The 17,803-nt window shown below is 33.8% G+C and overlaps 1 long non-coding RNA gene across 1 annotated transcript in view; it reads left to right on the top strand.

The window, feature by feature from the left end:
* The first annotated feature begins 943 nt into the window (after window positions 1-943).
* Window positions 944-17,803, top strand: part of LOC148300972 (uncharacterized) — a 206,437-nt gene continuing 189,577 nt past the window's right edge. The window contains exon 1 of the long non-coding RNA XR_015838865.1: window positions 944-985. This is a non-coding gene — a long non-coding RNA (uncharacterized LOC148300972). The remainder of the gene's footprint in view (window positions 986-17,803) is intronic.

The raw sequence follows: 17,803 nt of genomic DNA, 5'->3' as shown, positions 1-17,803 counted from the left end.
TCTTTTCATCGTTTTCGTTCGTTGAAGAAACGTCATTTTGAGAGTTGTTTTTTGTTGCTGATAACAGCATAACAGATTAATAATAATGCAAATATTTTTTATTCTTACCAACATTAGGTAGGCCCTTGAGGTATTATTTTACGAAAATGGCGCTATATAAGTTATCCAAATTTATTATTATTATTGTAGTTGAAAAAAATTGTTTTGATCACCCTGTCAAGATGACAAATACCCAATACCTATGGCTAAATATTGCAAAAATTCTTGCAAGTTGGCTTACTGGTTTTCGTTATCAAAAATAATCGTTAACTTTCACATAATGGAACCATGTGACACTTTAGATTTGTGGAAAACTCAGGAATATAAGAAATTATCCTGTATTCGAACCATTTATGGAGTTTCTTTTCTAACATCATCATTTAAACAACTTTTTTGACTACAGATGGCAGTACTCAGCATACTCTGTGAAAACAGAACCGGCGAGTTACATATCGCTCACTCCTTTCAAGAACGTCATAAATCAAACATCGTCAATTTTCAGTTGTACCTGTTTTCGGAATGCTCAGAAAATGTACTATATCCCAGCAAAAGCGGGATATTTTAACTTAATATTTACCCGCCACCCGCATGGCTTACGACCGGTCATTGGCTGGTTTAAGTAAACACTTTTATACTATGTAACATTCACCATTCTACCCATGATTGAACCACAATATTCGAATTTTTGAAATTATATTTTTCCTTCAATTGAATATATCTAGTGTATGCTAGTTCGTCGGCGATATCTATGATAGCTGAAATATTCATGAAATATATCGCTCACTCCTTTCAACAACGTAATATGTCAAAAATCTTCAATTTTCAGTTATGCATGTTTTTGGAATGCCCAGAAAATGTACTATATCCCAGTAAAAACGTCATATTTTTAACTTAATATTTACCCGCTACAGGGCAGAAAGTGTTGTTTTTGCATTTTGAAGAAAAGGTATTGTTTAATTATTTTTTAATATTCTAAATATTTTTCAAATGGAGAAAAAACAGTCAGGTTTTACCTAAAAAGATCTGTTGCACAGTAAAAAGTTCAATAAGTGGCTTGATATTTATTTTTAATACATTGTAATCTATTTTTAAACTTTAAAAACGTTCTCCTGAAAAATCAGGTTTTTTTATTTATGACGTTCTTGAAAGGAGTGAGCGATATATATTTTTTTAAATAATCCAGTCATAAGTTCAATAAGGAAAAATATATATGTATACTACGTATATAATAAGGTTTTTTATTATATTTCTGATCACGCTTCAGACATATCGTAGTTGTACAGGAGAAAGTGACCAACTACCAAAACGTAAAATGTTCAGGAGGGCCATTTAAGTCACTTTTGCTTGGCAACAAAATAAACATTAATGCAGTTAGTCATTTTTACCAAGTCAATATATTATACTTCCAAGTTTAAAATCCTTTGGGATGTTTTCTGGGCAATATTAAGCTAGTTAGATATCAAATGGTCAATGATCACGGTTTTGTAAAAAAATGCACTTGGTCACTTTCTCCTGTATGACTACGATATATGTATTCACACGTCTTCAAATCATTAATTCGGCATATCTCATAACTATATTTGATAATTACAATCTTTGGACATGGACATGGCCGGACATGGTCGATATTTAGTTTATTACGACAATAAAGCAGAACATCAAACTGGAACCTTGTTAACGTCAACTTAATGCTGATAACTTAGTCATTGACTAGTGTTATTGATTAAATAATTAAAATGAAGATTAGGAGTAGCCGCTTTTGTAATTGGGTCACTGAGTTAAAATAATATAGAACCGAATAGAAATTTATAAGTTCTACCGTAATGGAACCCGATTCAAATAATTCAAAGATTAATTTAATTTTTTGACATCTCATCAAACATGAAGAAGAATATGGAAGTCTGGGCATTTACGGGGCTGACGACCGGCATAGGCTGGTTTAAGTGGTCACTTTACACACGTGTAACATTCACCAATTCTACCCATTCCACCCGTAAATGCCCAGACTTCCATATTCTTCTTCATCTTTGATGTAATGTCAAAAAATAATATGAAAATAATTCCTGTAATTGGAGATAATCCAGATTTTGTGAACAAATATTTGGACACACTCAAAATGTTGTAAAGATTAATTTTAGTTATTTTTAAGAAGCATTAACTCATATTTAATGTCTTCTTTATTTTATAGTAGGTACATATTTGGTTTTTACAATTATTGTTACTATGATTTATATTTGAAGCACTAACTTTGTGATTTTCCATTTTATAATTAAATGTAACTTTGTTTTAAAATCACTATAAATATTTTATTATAACTTAATTATAATGTCTACCGGTTTCGAAGCCAACCGCTTACCAAGTCTGATTAATACTAGTACTAATAGTTAATAATTTTTTTTAACACCGTTTTTGTATTGAAAAAATAAGTTTTTCTTTGAAATGAATAGTCTAACCAGATTATTACGAGCACGGATATAGCGAGATATCGGATATTACGAGGAAACATGCGTTGACATTTTGGTTTGTGATTTTCATGTTTTTGATTTTTATTTTTATAAAAAAAAATTCTGAGAGTCAAGTATTTTTTGTATTTTATATTAACACTATTATTCTAGTTCTTCTTATAAAACCTATATACCCTTTACTATGACTAAATTAAATTGTATACCCACACACAGGCCATGCCTTTGTGGGATCTTTTTTGTATTCATTTTTATATTTTATTAATATTTTTTTGTATTTGAATTTATGTTATGTAATGCAAAAGAATTTAAAATAAAGAAAAAATAAAATAAAAAAATAAAATAGTAATTGAAAAGTATGTTGTTAAAAAAATACATACAAATAATTTTTCAAAACATATTTTAAAAGAACTTTTAAAAAATATACATTCTAAAAAAAAAATGGGCCTGGAGTGACGACAGTTTCTCGGCGGAGCCGGACGCTTAGTGAATTTTACTATTGAGAGTAATACCTTGACCGAAATCGATGAAAATCTAATAAAGCATTATTTCATCACTCCCAAAACGCACCTGGTAGTCGGCTGTCCAAATTTAAAACACGGTAAGGGACATTTTTTTGTAGTACGTTTTTTTTGCATTTTTGGACTAAGTAGAGTCTACTTAGTCCAAAAAATGCAAAAAAAACGTACTACAAAAAAATGTCCCTTACTGTGTTTTAAATTTGGACAGCCGTAGTACTCCTTCATCCCCTTTATATAAGTGCCAATTCTTTATATGTATTGGTAATAGATTTGCGTGATTAATTTTAATACGAGCAAAAAATATTAGACATGACGACACTTGATAACGAGGTGCCTTTTTATTGATATGTAACAGTAATTAATTAGTAGGATTGATCATAACTTTTTGAAGATTTGTTTCCTTGTACTGTTTTTACGTTCTCAGCACGTGGTAAGGCTTCCCACCGCGCACCGTGACGAATGCCAGTTTTTATAGAGGACCGTCTGAAAATGAGTTCATTCCGAGTACACGCGAACTCTGCGAGTGCAAACTGAGTGCGCGCGCACCCGCAACGGATGCCCGTGCCAATATTTCTGTGAAACAGGGATGCGAGTTGTTTAATGCTCATAATAAAAAATAATAAAAAATTCGAAAACATAATAATAACACCGTATTCATCTTGTAAATATGTAAATATAAAATTTGGAAAATGTAAAAAAAAAAACATGTTTGATAGATGTTCTAATTGTGAAATAGTGAACTGAGGAAAGATTGCAAGACTGAGATAAGCATTATCGAAAAAATTAAGAACGGTGTGTTGAGATGGTTTGGACATGTGGAACGTACGAGTGAGGAAAGAACGGTTAAACAAATTTACGAGGCAAATGTAGTCGGAAAAAGAAGCAGAGGAAGACCGAGGAAAACTTGGCAACATCAGGAATGTCAAATACTTGAAAGCGGCCGGGTCAGGAGTTAAAATTATCGTCGGGTATGTATGAAGAGATGCATGAACGTGGAAGAGGCGAATAATATTTTCAAAGACAGGGTGGTATGGCGTTCTATTCTCTCTGCCTACCCCTGCGGGGAAGCGGTGTGATGGTTAGTTAGTGAGAATTTGGACACACTCAAAATTTTGCAAATAAAATATTTCTTCCCTAGACAGATAGTTAAAAAACCAGAAAAAAAAAACATTTTCTGGAGCCGGCCTTTTCCTCTCTTCATGTCCCATGGTGTCCAGAACTCTGGATGCTCATCTGTCCATTCCTTGTCTCGCAACATCACCTGCCCATTGCCAGAATAGTGATCTTTATTTGTTTACAGCATTTTGAGTGTGTCCAAATACTTTTTTACAAATCTGGATTATCTCCAATTATAGGAGTTATCTTATTTCATTTTTTGACATCTCAACATAGATGAAGAAGAATACGGAAGTCTGGGCATTTACGGGGCTTACCAATAGATGTCACCAGTGAAAATTCTAGTGATTCTTGTACAATGTTTCATGTGGGCATTTACGGGGCTTACAGCAGCCTATGACGGTCGTAAACCCCACCCTGTAAATGCCCAGACTTCCATATTCTCCTTCATCTATGTTGAGATGTCAAAAAAATAACTTCATTTGTATTTCAAGTTAATTAATTTTTTTGAACGATTTTTTTATTATTTTTAGTATTCAATTATTTTTCTTTCAATTCTCAGTCAGCCCTAGCAAAATGATTATAATACATTGAAAAGAAAAACTCTGGAATTAATTAACATTTATTAGTTATTTTTAAAAATAACACCAATTTCGAAACGGTTAAATAATCAAATCAAATATACTTTAATAAAATAAAAATCTTATGTAAAAGTACAAATATAACAATAGTTGCAAGTCATTATATTGACGTTATTACTTATTTTTAAATGCAGACAAAAAAGTGTAATAACAAGTTTATATATTTTTGTGCATCCCTTATTATCAAATAGCTAATGTACAATATCAGGAGCTTATATTCAAAAGAGGACAAATCCATTTTTAATTTCCTATTCCGCTTTCACAAAAAGTACGCATGAAACGCTTAAAAGAAGTATAGTGGAACCTCTTATACTCGTTATAAGTAACAAATGGACATTTCCAATGCTAGTATCATAGGTGTCTTTCGAATATGAAAATGTTGACGATTTAGTTACCATTTTTGTATAAAAAAAGAGTTATTTTTTGCGTTGTAACCCTTTGGCAATTAACCAGCGATATGTTTAATTGTCATTGTAAATAAAAACCATTTTTAAAAGTAGGTATAAGACATTTGGAATTTTGTCAATTTATCCACTTTTCTATATTTGACAGAATCTCTTGATATGTTTCGTAATTTATACGATTAATTTAATTGTTAATATCCTAAGATATCTGGAATGTGGATATTCTACATAATAATTATTACATTCAATTGATTTTTCAATTTAAAATAATAATTAGTAAAAAAAAAAGTGGTCAGGTTAGGAGTCGTAACAATCGGCGGATATGTATGAGGAGATGCATGAACGTGGAAGAGGCGAAGAATGTTTGCAAGGACAGAGTGGTGTGGCGCTCTATTCTCTCTGCCTACCCCTGCGGGGAAGCGGCGCGATGGTTAGTTAGTTATTTATAATTAGTAAATGTTAAAAAATAAAAATAAAGTACTAATATTCAATCCTGCATCGAATGAAACCTTAACGTCTAATAAGGTCAAAAGGTAATTATGGATTTTTACTAAAAAACGAATTCCTTAATTATTTTGACATATGTAGGCACTCGTTGTTACATATTATTACTCGTATGTATTGCATATTTCCTGTACATTTTCTTAAGTGTTCAAAAGGCAACAGAAATTCATTATGCATCGCGTTTTTCAAAGGGAAAAACGCATTTATATTTTTTAAATTCTTTCTTTAAGTCTCATTTTTAAAATCCCCAACAAGGTATTACTTATAATACCTATTTAATATAAGGTAACAAAAACAACAGAATTTTGCACAAATATACATCGTTTTTATAGACCCCTAAAGTTTGCGAACTGACCGTAAAACAAGATATAGAAATACTACACTATATAAACAAAACGTACTTTGAACTCTGCATATGAAGTTTTAGTTTTTTTTATTACATTTATATTTATACATATATAATACAGTATTCTCTCTTTATCAGGATTTTCCCTACAAGATAATCTATGTATATGGATGACTGAACGAGGGCTGTTTAGTATTGGTGGAATTTATTGTATTCTTTGTTTCTCAATGCCGATATTGCTCTCTCTTTATCTTCTTCTTCTTCTTTGTGTGCCATGTCAGGCCCCCCTTTGATTACTTTTAGCAATTAAATAAAATTGAAAGTTTTCCACCCGTTTCGTGACCATTGTGTTAAGTAAACATTTCTAGTTTATATTTTTTACTTGAGATCATACATTGAAGAAATGACAACGCAGAAAACTATTTCTATCCGAATGAGAACGAATTGTGGATTGTAGAGATTTCCGTGTTTAGCTGTTTTGTGGAGTTCTACAGGAAGTTAGAAATTAATTTAACCAGCCATGTGGAAAATGTGCTCGCTCGCTAGTCTAGCACCTACTGTCTCTTCGCTTCGCAACGAACTATACACAACTGTTATTCAGGAAAGTAAAGTTTTACATTTTATTTATTTAAAACTTCGCGTACCTAGCTAGTTTTGAAAATAGGTACCTGAGGCGAATACTGGGTGTAAAGTGGTATGACTTCATCAGGAATGAGGATGTGAGGAGAAGAACCCAACAGCCCTTCATATTGGAAGTCCTGAAGATGAAGAGGTGGACATGGTTGGGACATGTCCTTAGAATGCCACCTGAGAGCATCAACCCCTCATGTCTCTTCTTCCAACCCCGAGGATTCCGGCGTTCATTCACCGACTATACTCCGCGGAACTGCGAGACGCCGCTATGACCTGGGAGGAAGCCAAGGAGATAGATAAGTGACAGAGTGACATGGAGGCGTCTCGTGTTGGCCATATGCTCTATCTAGGCAGCGAAAATCAAAAAAGAAGAAGTACTTAGGTTAGTGGTTAGTGCTAACTTATCATCACGCCGCTTTCACGTAGGGCAAGAAAATAAAACGCCGAACCAATCTATCTTTGCAAACAATCTTAGCCTCTTCCACATGCATGCATCTCCTCATACATACCCGCCGATTATTCCGACATAGTGGTTGGTGCATTGGCGGGCTTGTTACTGTAAAACATATCTTCTACAAGCCAAAAACAGTCACATTACGAATTGAAATTGAAATGATCGAGGTTTGTATCTTACAAGGCCACCTGAGGTTATAATAAGTGAACGATTACCAAATAATAATAACTTATTTATAACGCAATTTTAGTATTTTATATTACCGAGATTTTAATCTACCGGTTTCTAGCCGTACCCGGAACAATCTACTATACAACTATACTCTTGTACACTACATGCAAACAACACCATACACCACTACTATAGCACTAATCTCACATTTACACCTTCCATATTGGTCTTCGGACAGACAAATAACGCTTGTGAGTACAATTTTGTCTAGAGAGTAAGTGTATAAAAAGTACTATAGTAGTGGTGTATAGTTCTTTACCCTAAGCTCCTCAACTTACATCATAGATATCCTATCAAAACCGGGGAGAGGATTTGATGCTTTAAATACATGTATATATAAATAACATTTTGTTAAAACATAAATAATAATAATAAAACCCTTATCCGCACCCGAATGGTGCATAGGGCACTGTGTCATATAAACGCAGTGTTAACTTGATCGTTTTTACACATGAAGGAAAGGTGATCAGCCCTCCGCTTCAGGTACCAGTCCATGGTAATATTGAATAAATATTACAGTGAAAAAATCACTTATATTTATTTTACCCCCCTTGGGAATCGAACCCGGGACCTCCAGAACGGTAGCCGAGCGTGCTGACCATTACACTACGGAGGCGGACGGTTAAAACATCTTACCTAAAAATTAATGCTTTAAAATATATTTTTCAAAAACTTTTTTTTACAATCTTTAGATATTTCAAAATTATACCTGTACTCGACGATTACGAATTAAAGCAGTAAAATATCAACAAAAAAATAAAAAATTAAAAAACCATACAGAAATATGAGGTAGTTCCTTTTAAAATTGGTCGCTTCTACTTAAAATTGCGCACTGACAAAAAATGGGTCAAAGGTTAATATCAAATTCATAATGTAATATTTTCTTTAGTTTTTTTTTATAAATCTGATGATCTCATGACACGTATGATATGATACTAAATACTCGTAAATAACAATTTAAATTAGCTATTTAATTAAATTAAAATTTTATTAGCTATTTATTGTTGTCCGTGTAATGGTCAGCGCGTTCGGCTACCGTTCTGGAGGTCCCGGGTTCGATTCCCAGAGGGGGGTCTACTAAATATAATTGATTTTTTCACTCTTATATTTATTCAATATTACCCCGGACTGGTACCTGAAGCGGAGGGCTGATCACCTTTCCTTCGTGTGTTAACGATCAAGATAACACTGCGTTTATATGATGCAGTGCCCTATGCATCTTTGGGGTGCGGATAAGGGTTCGAATGAATTTTATTAAACACAACGAATTGGAAAAGTCCTATTTCTTGTGTTTTTTAATTCCCGACCAATGTCAGATGAGAAAATATCGTTTGAATCTAAGAATGAAGAAAAATTATGGAACAAGACGTTCGACATAACAGGGATATTGTGTGTCATTGTATATATTAAAAATTAAACGGATATCACACTTGTAAAACATGCCCATATCGCTCACTTCTTTCAACAACGTCATATATCAAAAATCGTAATTTTTCAGTTGTGCATGTTTTCGGAATGCCCAGAAAATGTACTATATCCTAACAAAAGCGACATATTTTAACTTAATATTTACCCGCTACAGGGCAGAAAGTGTTGTTTTTGCATTTTGAAGAAAAGGTTTTGTTTATTTTTTTTAAATAAACTAAATATTTTTCAAATGGAGAAAAAACAGTCAGGTTTTACCTAAGAAGATCTGTTGCACAGTAAAAGTTCAATAAGTGGCTAGATATGTATTTTTAATACATTGTATTATATTTTTAAACATTAAAAACGATCAGGTATGCCAAATACTTGAAAGTGGTCAGGTTAGTAGTCGTAACAATCGGCGGGTATGTATGAGGAGATGCATGAACGTGGAAGAGGCGAAGAATGTTTGCAAGGACAGAGTGGTGTGGCGCTCTATTCTCTCTGCCTACCCCTGCGGGGAAGCGGCGTGATGGTTAGTTAGTTAGTTAGTTAGTTAAAAACGATATCCTGAAAAATCAAGTTTTTTGATATATGACGTTGTTGAAAGGAGTAAGCGATATGTGATATAATTATTGGCCTCTAAAATACGAAGCTCTTGACGATTCGGAGTGAAATTTTGATTTCGAAATAAATCCTCAGTGCACGCCAACACGATCATAATTTGCAAGTCTATTCGGTATTTGGTGAGTACAGTTAGTCGGGCGTTGGATGATAAAAAAAACTCTTAAACCTGTTCTCAAGAGATTGGAGGCTGCAAAAAACTGAAAGCTAGTACTGTAATATAATTGAACGAGAATAATACCAACTGACGCAAATCTCGCAAGTCTTTTTCGTGGCTACGATGACATCAGACATCAAACATCAGATTATTTTACCTATCTGCAACATTATTTTATTTAAAAAAATGGTCAACAGCCCCGTCATTATGCGAGAATTTCCCTATTTTAAGAATCTTTTTGGCAGAACATATATAGTCCTACAAAATTTAACATTTAATCTATATCTCAACATAAATGAATAAATCGTAGTCATATAGTAGAAAGTGACCAAGTGCATTTTTTTACAAAAACGTGATCATTGACTATTTGATATCTTACTGGCTTAATATTGCCCTCAATAAATCCCAAAGGATTTTTAACTTGGAAGTATAATATATTGACTTGATAAAAATAACTAACCGCATTGATGTTTATTTTCTTGCCAAGCAAAAGAGACTTAAAAGGCCCTCCTGAACATTTTACGTTTTGTCAGTTGGTCACTTTCTCCTGTACGACTACGAAATGTACAATGATAAATTTACGGAAATCTGCCTATATTTACAGGGCCCACGACATGTCATTGGCTGGTTTAAGTTATCACTTTTACCATCATACTACCAATGATTGACGACCGCATAACACAAACAACAATAAAATTAATGTACATTGTGTACGTATGGTATATAAACATATATACATATATTTGTAATGGTTACCACGCTTGGCTACCGTACTGAAGGACCCGAGTTCGATACCCAGCGGGGGAGTCAAATAAATTTAGTGAGTTTTTCACTCTAATATTTATTCAACGTTACCCTGGACTGGTATCTACCTGAAGCGAAGGGCTGATCACTTTTCCTTCAACTTTCCGTCAACGATCAAGATAACACTGCGTTTATATGATGCAGTGCCTTATGCACCATTGGGTGCGGATGAGGCTTGGAGAGGATGGAATACTAAAAAATTGGGTCAGTTGATATCTCAATGACAAAATGACAAAATTTTGAAAATGAACACTTTATCACTATTGAAGAATTGACCCGGTTTTTATTCTGAATACTTCTTTATTATTACATAAATTAGCAAAATATTTTAATTAAAATTTTCATACTCTAAGTTAAGTCAGACAAAAATTCGCTTTCGTTGAAATGAATACATTTTATACTTTATAGTAATAGTTAAAGTAAGAGATTTATTTGGTATTACCTTATCCTACGAGTATATAAGTTGATTAATTTATGTCTAATTCTATTGCATGTTTAACCTCAGCTCGTAACGCATGTCTGTGTTGAAATCTTAAGTGCATTTGGGTCGACCAAAAATCGCATGTCTTAGACATTTTGTGTAGTTTTGAGTGTGTAAATGGTGCTATGGTGGTATTGTTAGCATGCTGTGTTAGTGATTGTCCTGACGAAGAGCTGGGTACGTCTCGAAACCGGCAGACATAAATATCTCGGTGAGTGTTTATATACTATTGTTATTAACATTTTTGTAACGTATTTATTATCTTTTATTTTTACGGTTTCTATTTTTATGGCATAAGTGTTTTTTGAATGGGTTTTCGTCACAAGATTTTTGGCGGGATATTAGAATAATGAAATAACTTAAGTTATTACACAGTGAATACAATAGACAATAGCGACCAAAAAACATGTGCTTACTTAAACTTCTATTTGTGCAATTTATTATTAGAACTTCAAGAAAAAATATCCTTGCAATACAACACATAACATTATTAAACTCTATGGAGTACAGGGGCAATTTTAAAACTCCAAAACACGCTAGCTCGCATCTAATACGTTGAAAAAGTTGGGGCTTGTGCGCCCGCGTACCTTGCCCCCGTCATGGAGTACCTAGCTGCCAAGGTGTTGGAAATGCCCATCAATGCCTCCAGTGACAACAAGAAGACCAGCATTACCTCCGCCATCTGTAGTTGAATATCCATAATGACGGGACCTTAACAAGCTGCTCTCCGGCAGTACCATTACACAGTGAGGCGTCCTGTCCAACATCTTGGTCATGCTCCAGCCCAAGAAGACCGAGAAGACAGCGCAACAATACGGCGGCTCCACTTTCCTGCCTTCAGACTCAGCCGATTGACGACGTTTTTCATTAATATATATATTTTTTAATTTTCTCTCATTATCATTTTCATATCAAAATCCATACATGTATAAGCGCCCTTGAGGTAGTTTTTTACGAAAATGGCGCTATATAAATCATCCAAAATTATTATTATTATTACTATTATTAATTAGACTCAGTGAACCAATAGCTGAACATCACAAAGATCAATGATAAACGTCAGGTCTGGTGAGTATTCCTCGAGTACATCTCCTGCCAAGACCAGAATAGACTTGGTGCACACCTGTTTCATATGGGAAAAGAAACATTTTCTCGTTTGATCTGTGTTAAAATACCTTTTGTCTAAAACGTTTGCCAAAAGAATCAGAACATTACACCATTCATTAATAACACACAATACAAGCGTTATATCGAAAAATTTCAGCAAGAAAACGTCCCAGATAAAGAAATCAAGAAGCTCCTTCTATTTCTAAGGGTGAAGTTTTTTTGTTTAGCTAAACTTTATTTGTATTATGGTAAAATTATAACATAATTTTAGAGCCATTCCAAGTTATTAGTTGAATAAACATTAGATATTTTTTTATTACAGAGGAAATTTGTGTTTTTATTATTTACACAAATATTTAAATTTCATACTATTTCTATGAGCCTAAGTGGCTCATTATTAGAAATAGGTATCAAATTGCGGTAGAGTGGGTTCGAAACGAGTAACTCTGACTTAAGAGTCCGCGACACTAACCACGGGACCACAACCCGACAATTGTACCAGAGTTAAGATATTCAACAAAGTTTGATTGTTAACACTATGTAATCTTACAACAATACAAGTAAGTATATTGAAAATCTTTAATGTTGGTTTTTTTTATTTATTGGTAAACATATTTAGAAATAATATTTTAATGATTTACTTTAACTCCTTATCTTTCAATAACTCTTTTTTCCAAAACCGTATAATTATTTCGAAGAAAAACTTATTTTTTAACTAACTAACTAATTTTAATCTAACTAATTTTTTAACAGTTATAGCAAATAAAAACCTATCAGCGGAAGCTAAACTGGCAGTGCACAACGGAGTCCTGGTTCCAACTCTAATGTATGGAAGTGAAACATGGAGTTGGCAAAAGAAGGATGAAAGTAGACTGAATGCAGTCGAAATGCGATCTCTCAGAAGAATGTGCGACAAAACGATGTATGATAGATGTACGAATAGTGAAATAAGGAAGGAATGCAAAGCTGAGATAAGCATTATCGATAAAATTAAGAAAGGTGTGTTGAGATGGTTTGGACACGTGGAACGAATGAGTGAGGAAAGAACGGTAAAACAAATTTATGAGGCGAATGTTAGTGGGAAAAGAAGCAGAGGAAAACCGAGAAAAACATGGCACGATCAGGTATGCCAAATACTTGAAAGTGGTCAGGTTAGGAGTCGTAACAATCGGCGGGTATGTATGAGGAGATGCATGAACGTGGAAGAGGCGAAGAATGTCTGCAAGGACAGAGTGGTGTGGCGCTCTATTCTCTCTGCCTACCCCTGCGGGGAAGCGGCGTGATGGTTAGTTAGTTAGTTAGTTAAAATCGGTATTTTAAGAAAAAAAAAGTGACTTACGTAAAATGTTACATGGATTTAGAGAAAATTAATTTGCGACTTAATTAATACTTTAAACTATAGGATTCATTTTAAGTCCATTAATTAGTCATTAGTCTATCTAATAAATTATATTTATAATTAAAAATGTAATAATTTGATATCATTGACATACATTCATAAAAATATTGTATTAAAATATATTTCTTATATTAGCAGATATGTAGTTTTTTTTCTTCTCATGTATGTGATTATAATCCAGGATTCTCGGATCTCACATACTTACAAAAGAGTTTCTGCTCAATAATAAAGCTTTTTTTCATCTCACCAATAGATGTCTCTAGTGAAGTTCTAATGATTCAAGAACAACGTTTCGAAATTGGTTCATATATAAAGGAACTTCCAAGAATTTGAGTAGTGTGCGAGTGTTTTTGCCTAGAATTTTCACTCATGAATTACATGAAATTATAGTAACTTTAAACATAAAGAGTAAATCCACTCACGAGTAGGCGTAGGCTATGAAACTTATAAAGTTGAAGCCTGAGTAGGGACATGATAAACGGTGTTGCATAAGCCGTAGCTAGATTTCAGAGTCACTTGGACGTTAGGAAATTAAAAAAAAATGAGTAGTGTGGATGTCAATAATGGGTAGAATCGGTGAATTTTACACGTGTGTAAAGTGATCGCTTTAACCAGACTATGACGGTCGTCAGCCCCGTAAATGCCCAGACTTCCATATTCTTCTTCATCTTTGATGAGATGTCAAAAATAATATAAAAATAACTCCTATAATTGGAGATAAGATAAGTAATTGGACACACTCAAAATGTTTTATGTAGTTTTTTGTTAAGCCTTATTATATTATGGTTATAAAATCACAACACAATTTTATCGTCATTTCAAAGATATTAGTTTTAAAAAAGATAAATCTGTATGAAATACAATTATTTTCAAATTTATGTTATTATACAAATTGCATACATCACGCGAAATGAAGTTAATTGCTATAATATTACTTGAAATACATATGTAGACTGGTCGTCACGAAGTTGTCTCTGGATAAGAAAAACATTATTATTGTTTATTACATAAGGTCTTACAATGACTACAAACTGTTTATCGTGTCATTAAATCTCCAGGCAAGGCGATTATGAATATGTACATGAATTTAATACCGAGTATTCACAATTACATTGAAAAAGTGTTTGTGGTTTTTTAACACAAAATTGGCCAGAAATAATTTGTACATTCGTGTAAAAAAAGTCTTGGTCGGTGTTACTTTATCCTCATTAGATAATGAGATGACAACGCGATGTTTTTCTGGTCTACAACTAGAGATCTTCAAACGCATCCTCTCATCCTGTGATTCTGTAGTCAGCTGATGACAACAGCTGTAAGTTTTCCATTTGACGTCTGTCAGTCATTAAGAAAGTAAAATGACATTCCTTCGTGAAATACTGGTCAGGAATCGAAAAGCTATCAAAATAATAATTAAGATTAAAAACTTATTTTTATGACTGATTTTTAAAAATACGAAATTCATTCAAAGACACCCACAAATCTTCTGTATCCAGATGACCGTCATTAAGGCCCAGTATTTGTGAAGTCGCTACTTAATTTTCTCTGAAATCAGGTAACATTTTACGGAATTATTTTTTTTAAACCATGGTTTTCGGATTGAAAAAATTAGTTAAAGAGAAAGTTATTAAAAGGTAAGCAGTTCATAAATCTATATATTTGAAAAAACAAAAAAAAATCCAATACGTATTCTTGAAAAAAATCGGGCGTGAACAGACATGTGAACTCTCCGGTGGAATGAATTCCGTGTCTGCGAATATCCCCTTAAGTTCGATGAATTGAGAAGATTTTTTTTTTTAAATTTTGAATGTGTCCAAATACTTGTTCATAAATCTGGGTTTACTCCATTTACGAGTTATTTTTATATTTCGTGTAACATAACGAATGCCGACTACGCCTTCCATTGGTTTTTGGCACATGGATATAGAGCGCAGATAATTCACTAGATAATATGATGATTTGTCCACACCAATAAGTTACATTTCAAATATTGCAAAAAAATCCTTTAAATTCAAATCTTTTCGGTTTACTGTATTCTATCTAAATATTAATTAAAGTTGCGACAAAACGTGACCAATCCTGCGTTAAACCAATATGAAATCATTAAATCGCACCAAAACGTAATAATTTTACAAGCAAGAATTCCTGATAACTTAAAATCATTTAAAATGGAAATGTAACGTTTTGGTGAGGACCTCCACATATGACGGTTTCAAGTATGTGGTTGAAGGTGGGATACAGCGGTTATGGCCCGGCCTTTTATATGTACTTATAAAGGTCAAATTTTTAAAACGAATTCGCACGCGTAATGCAGGTAACATGTACCATTTATTATGACGTACGTAAAATTGTATTTTTACGTAAAACCACAATAATTCTGAAATGCCAAATGTGAAAGATCGCGTCACAAATACGTATTTTGACATTTAACATTTTGCTTTATTTCGCGAACGCTGAATTGGATCACATTTTACGCAACTTCTGAAACTAAAAGAAATTGGATTGGTTCTAACAAATTACAAACTAATTCTACTTAACTTGTCCGCCTCCGTAGTGTAATGGTCAACACGCTCGGCTACCGTTCTTGAGGTCCCGGGTTCGATTCCCAGGGGGGTCAAATAAATTAAAGTGATTTTTTCAGTCTAATATTTATTTAATATGACCCTGGACTACTATCTGAAGTGGACGGCTGATCACCTTTCCTTCGAGTATTTAACGATCAAGCATCAAGTATTTAACACTGATGCAGTGCCCTATGCACCATTGGGTGCGGATTATGGATAAAAAGAAGAAGTAAGTGATTTACTTAAAATCCGCGACATTTTATTTTAAGGTAAGTTGTCTATACTGTTTTCAGAAACAATATACTCAGTGTTGATACCAATCCGTAGGAATGCATATATGAACAGTGTTTGGAGAAACATTTGTATAAATATTCTCGGAACGACTCCAGTAACAGCTTATAAACTGAGCATTTTCCGTTTTCCCTTTAGCGCCTAACCGTAACACGCAAACATCGTGCGCTGCGTTATCCGATTCTATTCAGGCGATCTGGGTGCGAGTGTACCCATTTTGCACCCAGTTCGTACCTAAAACTCTATTCGTGCCAAAATCAAACAAAAACGGTCGATATCACCGACAAACTCGGCCAATTTCTTCAAATCGGCTTGTTTGTTGCTGAAATATTTCAGGATAAGAGCTAATAGTTAGGTCAGGTTCGGAGTTGAAATAATCAGCGGGTATGTATGAGGAGATGCATGAACGTGGAAGAGTTTGCAAAGACAGTGTGATGTGACGTTCTATTCTGTCTGCCTACCCCTGGGGGGAAGTGGCGTGACGGTTAGTTCGTTAGTTAGTTATAACTGGATACACGAGTATACTTGTATGTATATATGTATGTGTATGAAGATATATAATAAAACCCTTATCCGCACCCCAATGGTGCATAGGGCACTGTGTCTTATAAACGCAGTGTTATCATGATCGTTTTACACATGAAGGAAAGGTCAGCCCTCCGCTTCAGGTACCAGTCCATGGTAATATTGAATAAATATTACAGTGAAAAAATTACCTATATTTATTTTTACCCCCCTTGGGAATCGAACCCGGGACCTCCAAAACGGTAGCCAAGCGTGCTGACCATTACACTACGGAGGCGGACATTACATGAAGATATACGAGTATAAATAAAATAATTAAATGATCTCCAATTAGCTTTGCAAAATAAAACACAAACTTCTTCGTAACCAGTTTTTTTGGTATTATTTTCTTACCGGTTTCGACTAGCACCTAGTCATTTTCAGGGATGAATAATATACCATATAAATACATATCCATCCCTGAAAATGACAAGGTATTTGTCGAAACCCTTCGAAAAAAGTACCAAAAATAAAACTGGTTAAAATTAAAGTAGTTTTCTTTTATAATGTTAAAAATGTGCCACAAAGCATCAGCAAAAAACATGAATGAAAATAAATATAACATAAGAATGTTGAATGTTAATAAACACATGCTGAAAGAGAGTAAGGTAAGAATTTAAAAGACCTGCATGACATAGCGCATAGAAATAAGAGCTGACACCACGAGAAAAAAACCCTTCTTAGAACAACCGAAATGAAGACTCTACGACCCATTGCAGGCCTAACACTTCGCGACAGAGTAAGAATCTCTGAAATAAGAAAATTCTGCGATGTCGAAGATGTTTTTGCGATGGGGAAGAGTAAGAAGACGTTTGTGGAGAAATCATGTGGGAAGAGCAAGTTCGTATCGAGTGGTGAGAATGGCAGGAGACAGCAGCATAGGAGGTAACAAACCCCCCAGGAAGACCATCTAAACGATGGAAAGACAGCTAGTCTTCCACCTCCCAGAAGAGAATAACAGGAAACAGTCCTAAATAAAGAAGAAGAGAAGAATAAAAATGTCGAATGGAAATATTTTTGAATTATTTTGTTCATTTGTGCGATACAGCTTGTGAGAAAA

Source organism: Brachycentrus maculatus, unplaced genomic scaffold (assembly GCF_059751285.1).
Source record: "Brachycentrus maculatus isolate JH-2025_06_01 unplaced genomic scaffold, ASM5975128v1 h1tg000624l, whole genome shotgun sequence".
NCBI lineage: Eukaryota > Metazoa > Arthropoda > Insecta > Trichoptera > Brachycentridae > Brachycentrus > Brachycentrus maculatus.
The sequence above is the reverse complement of the archived record's forward strand: the minus strand, read 5'-3'. Positions and strand labels throughout refer to the sequence as shown.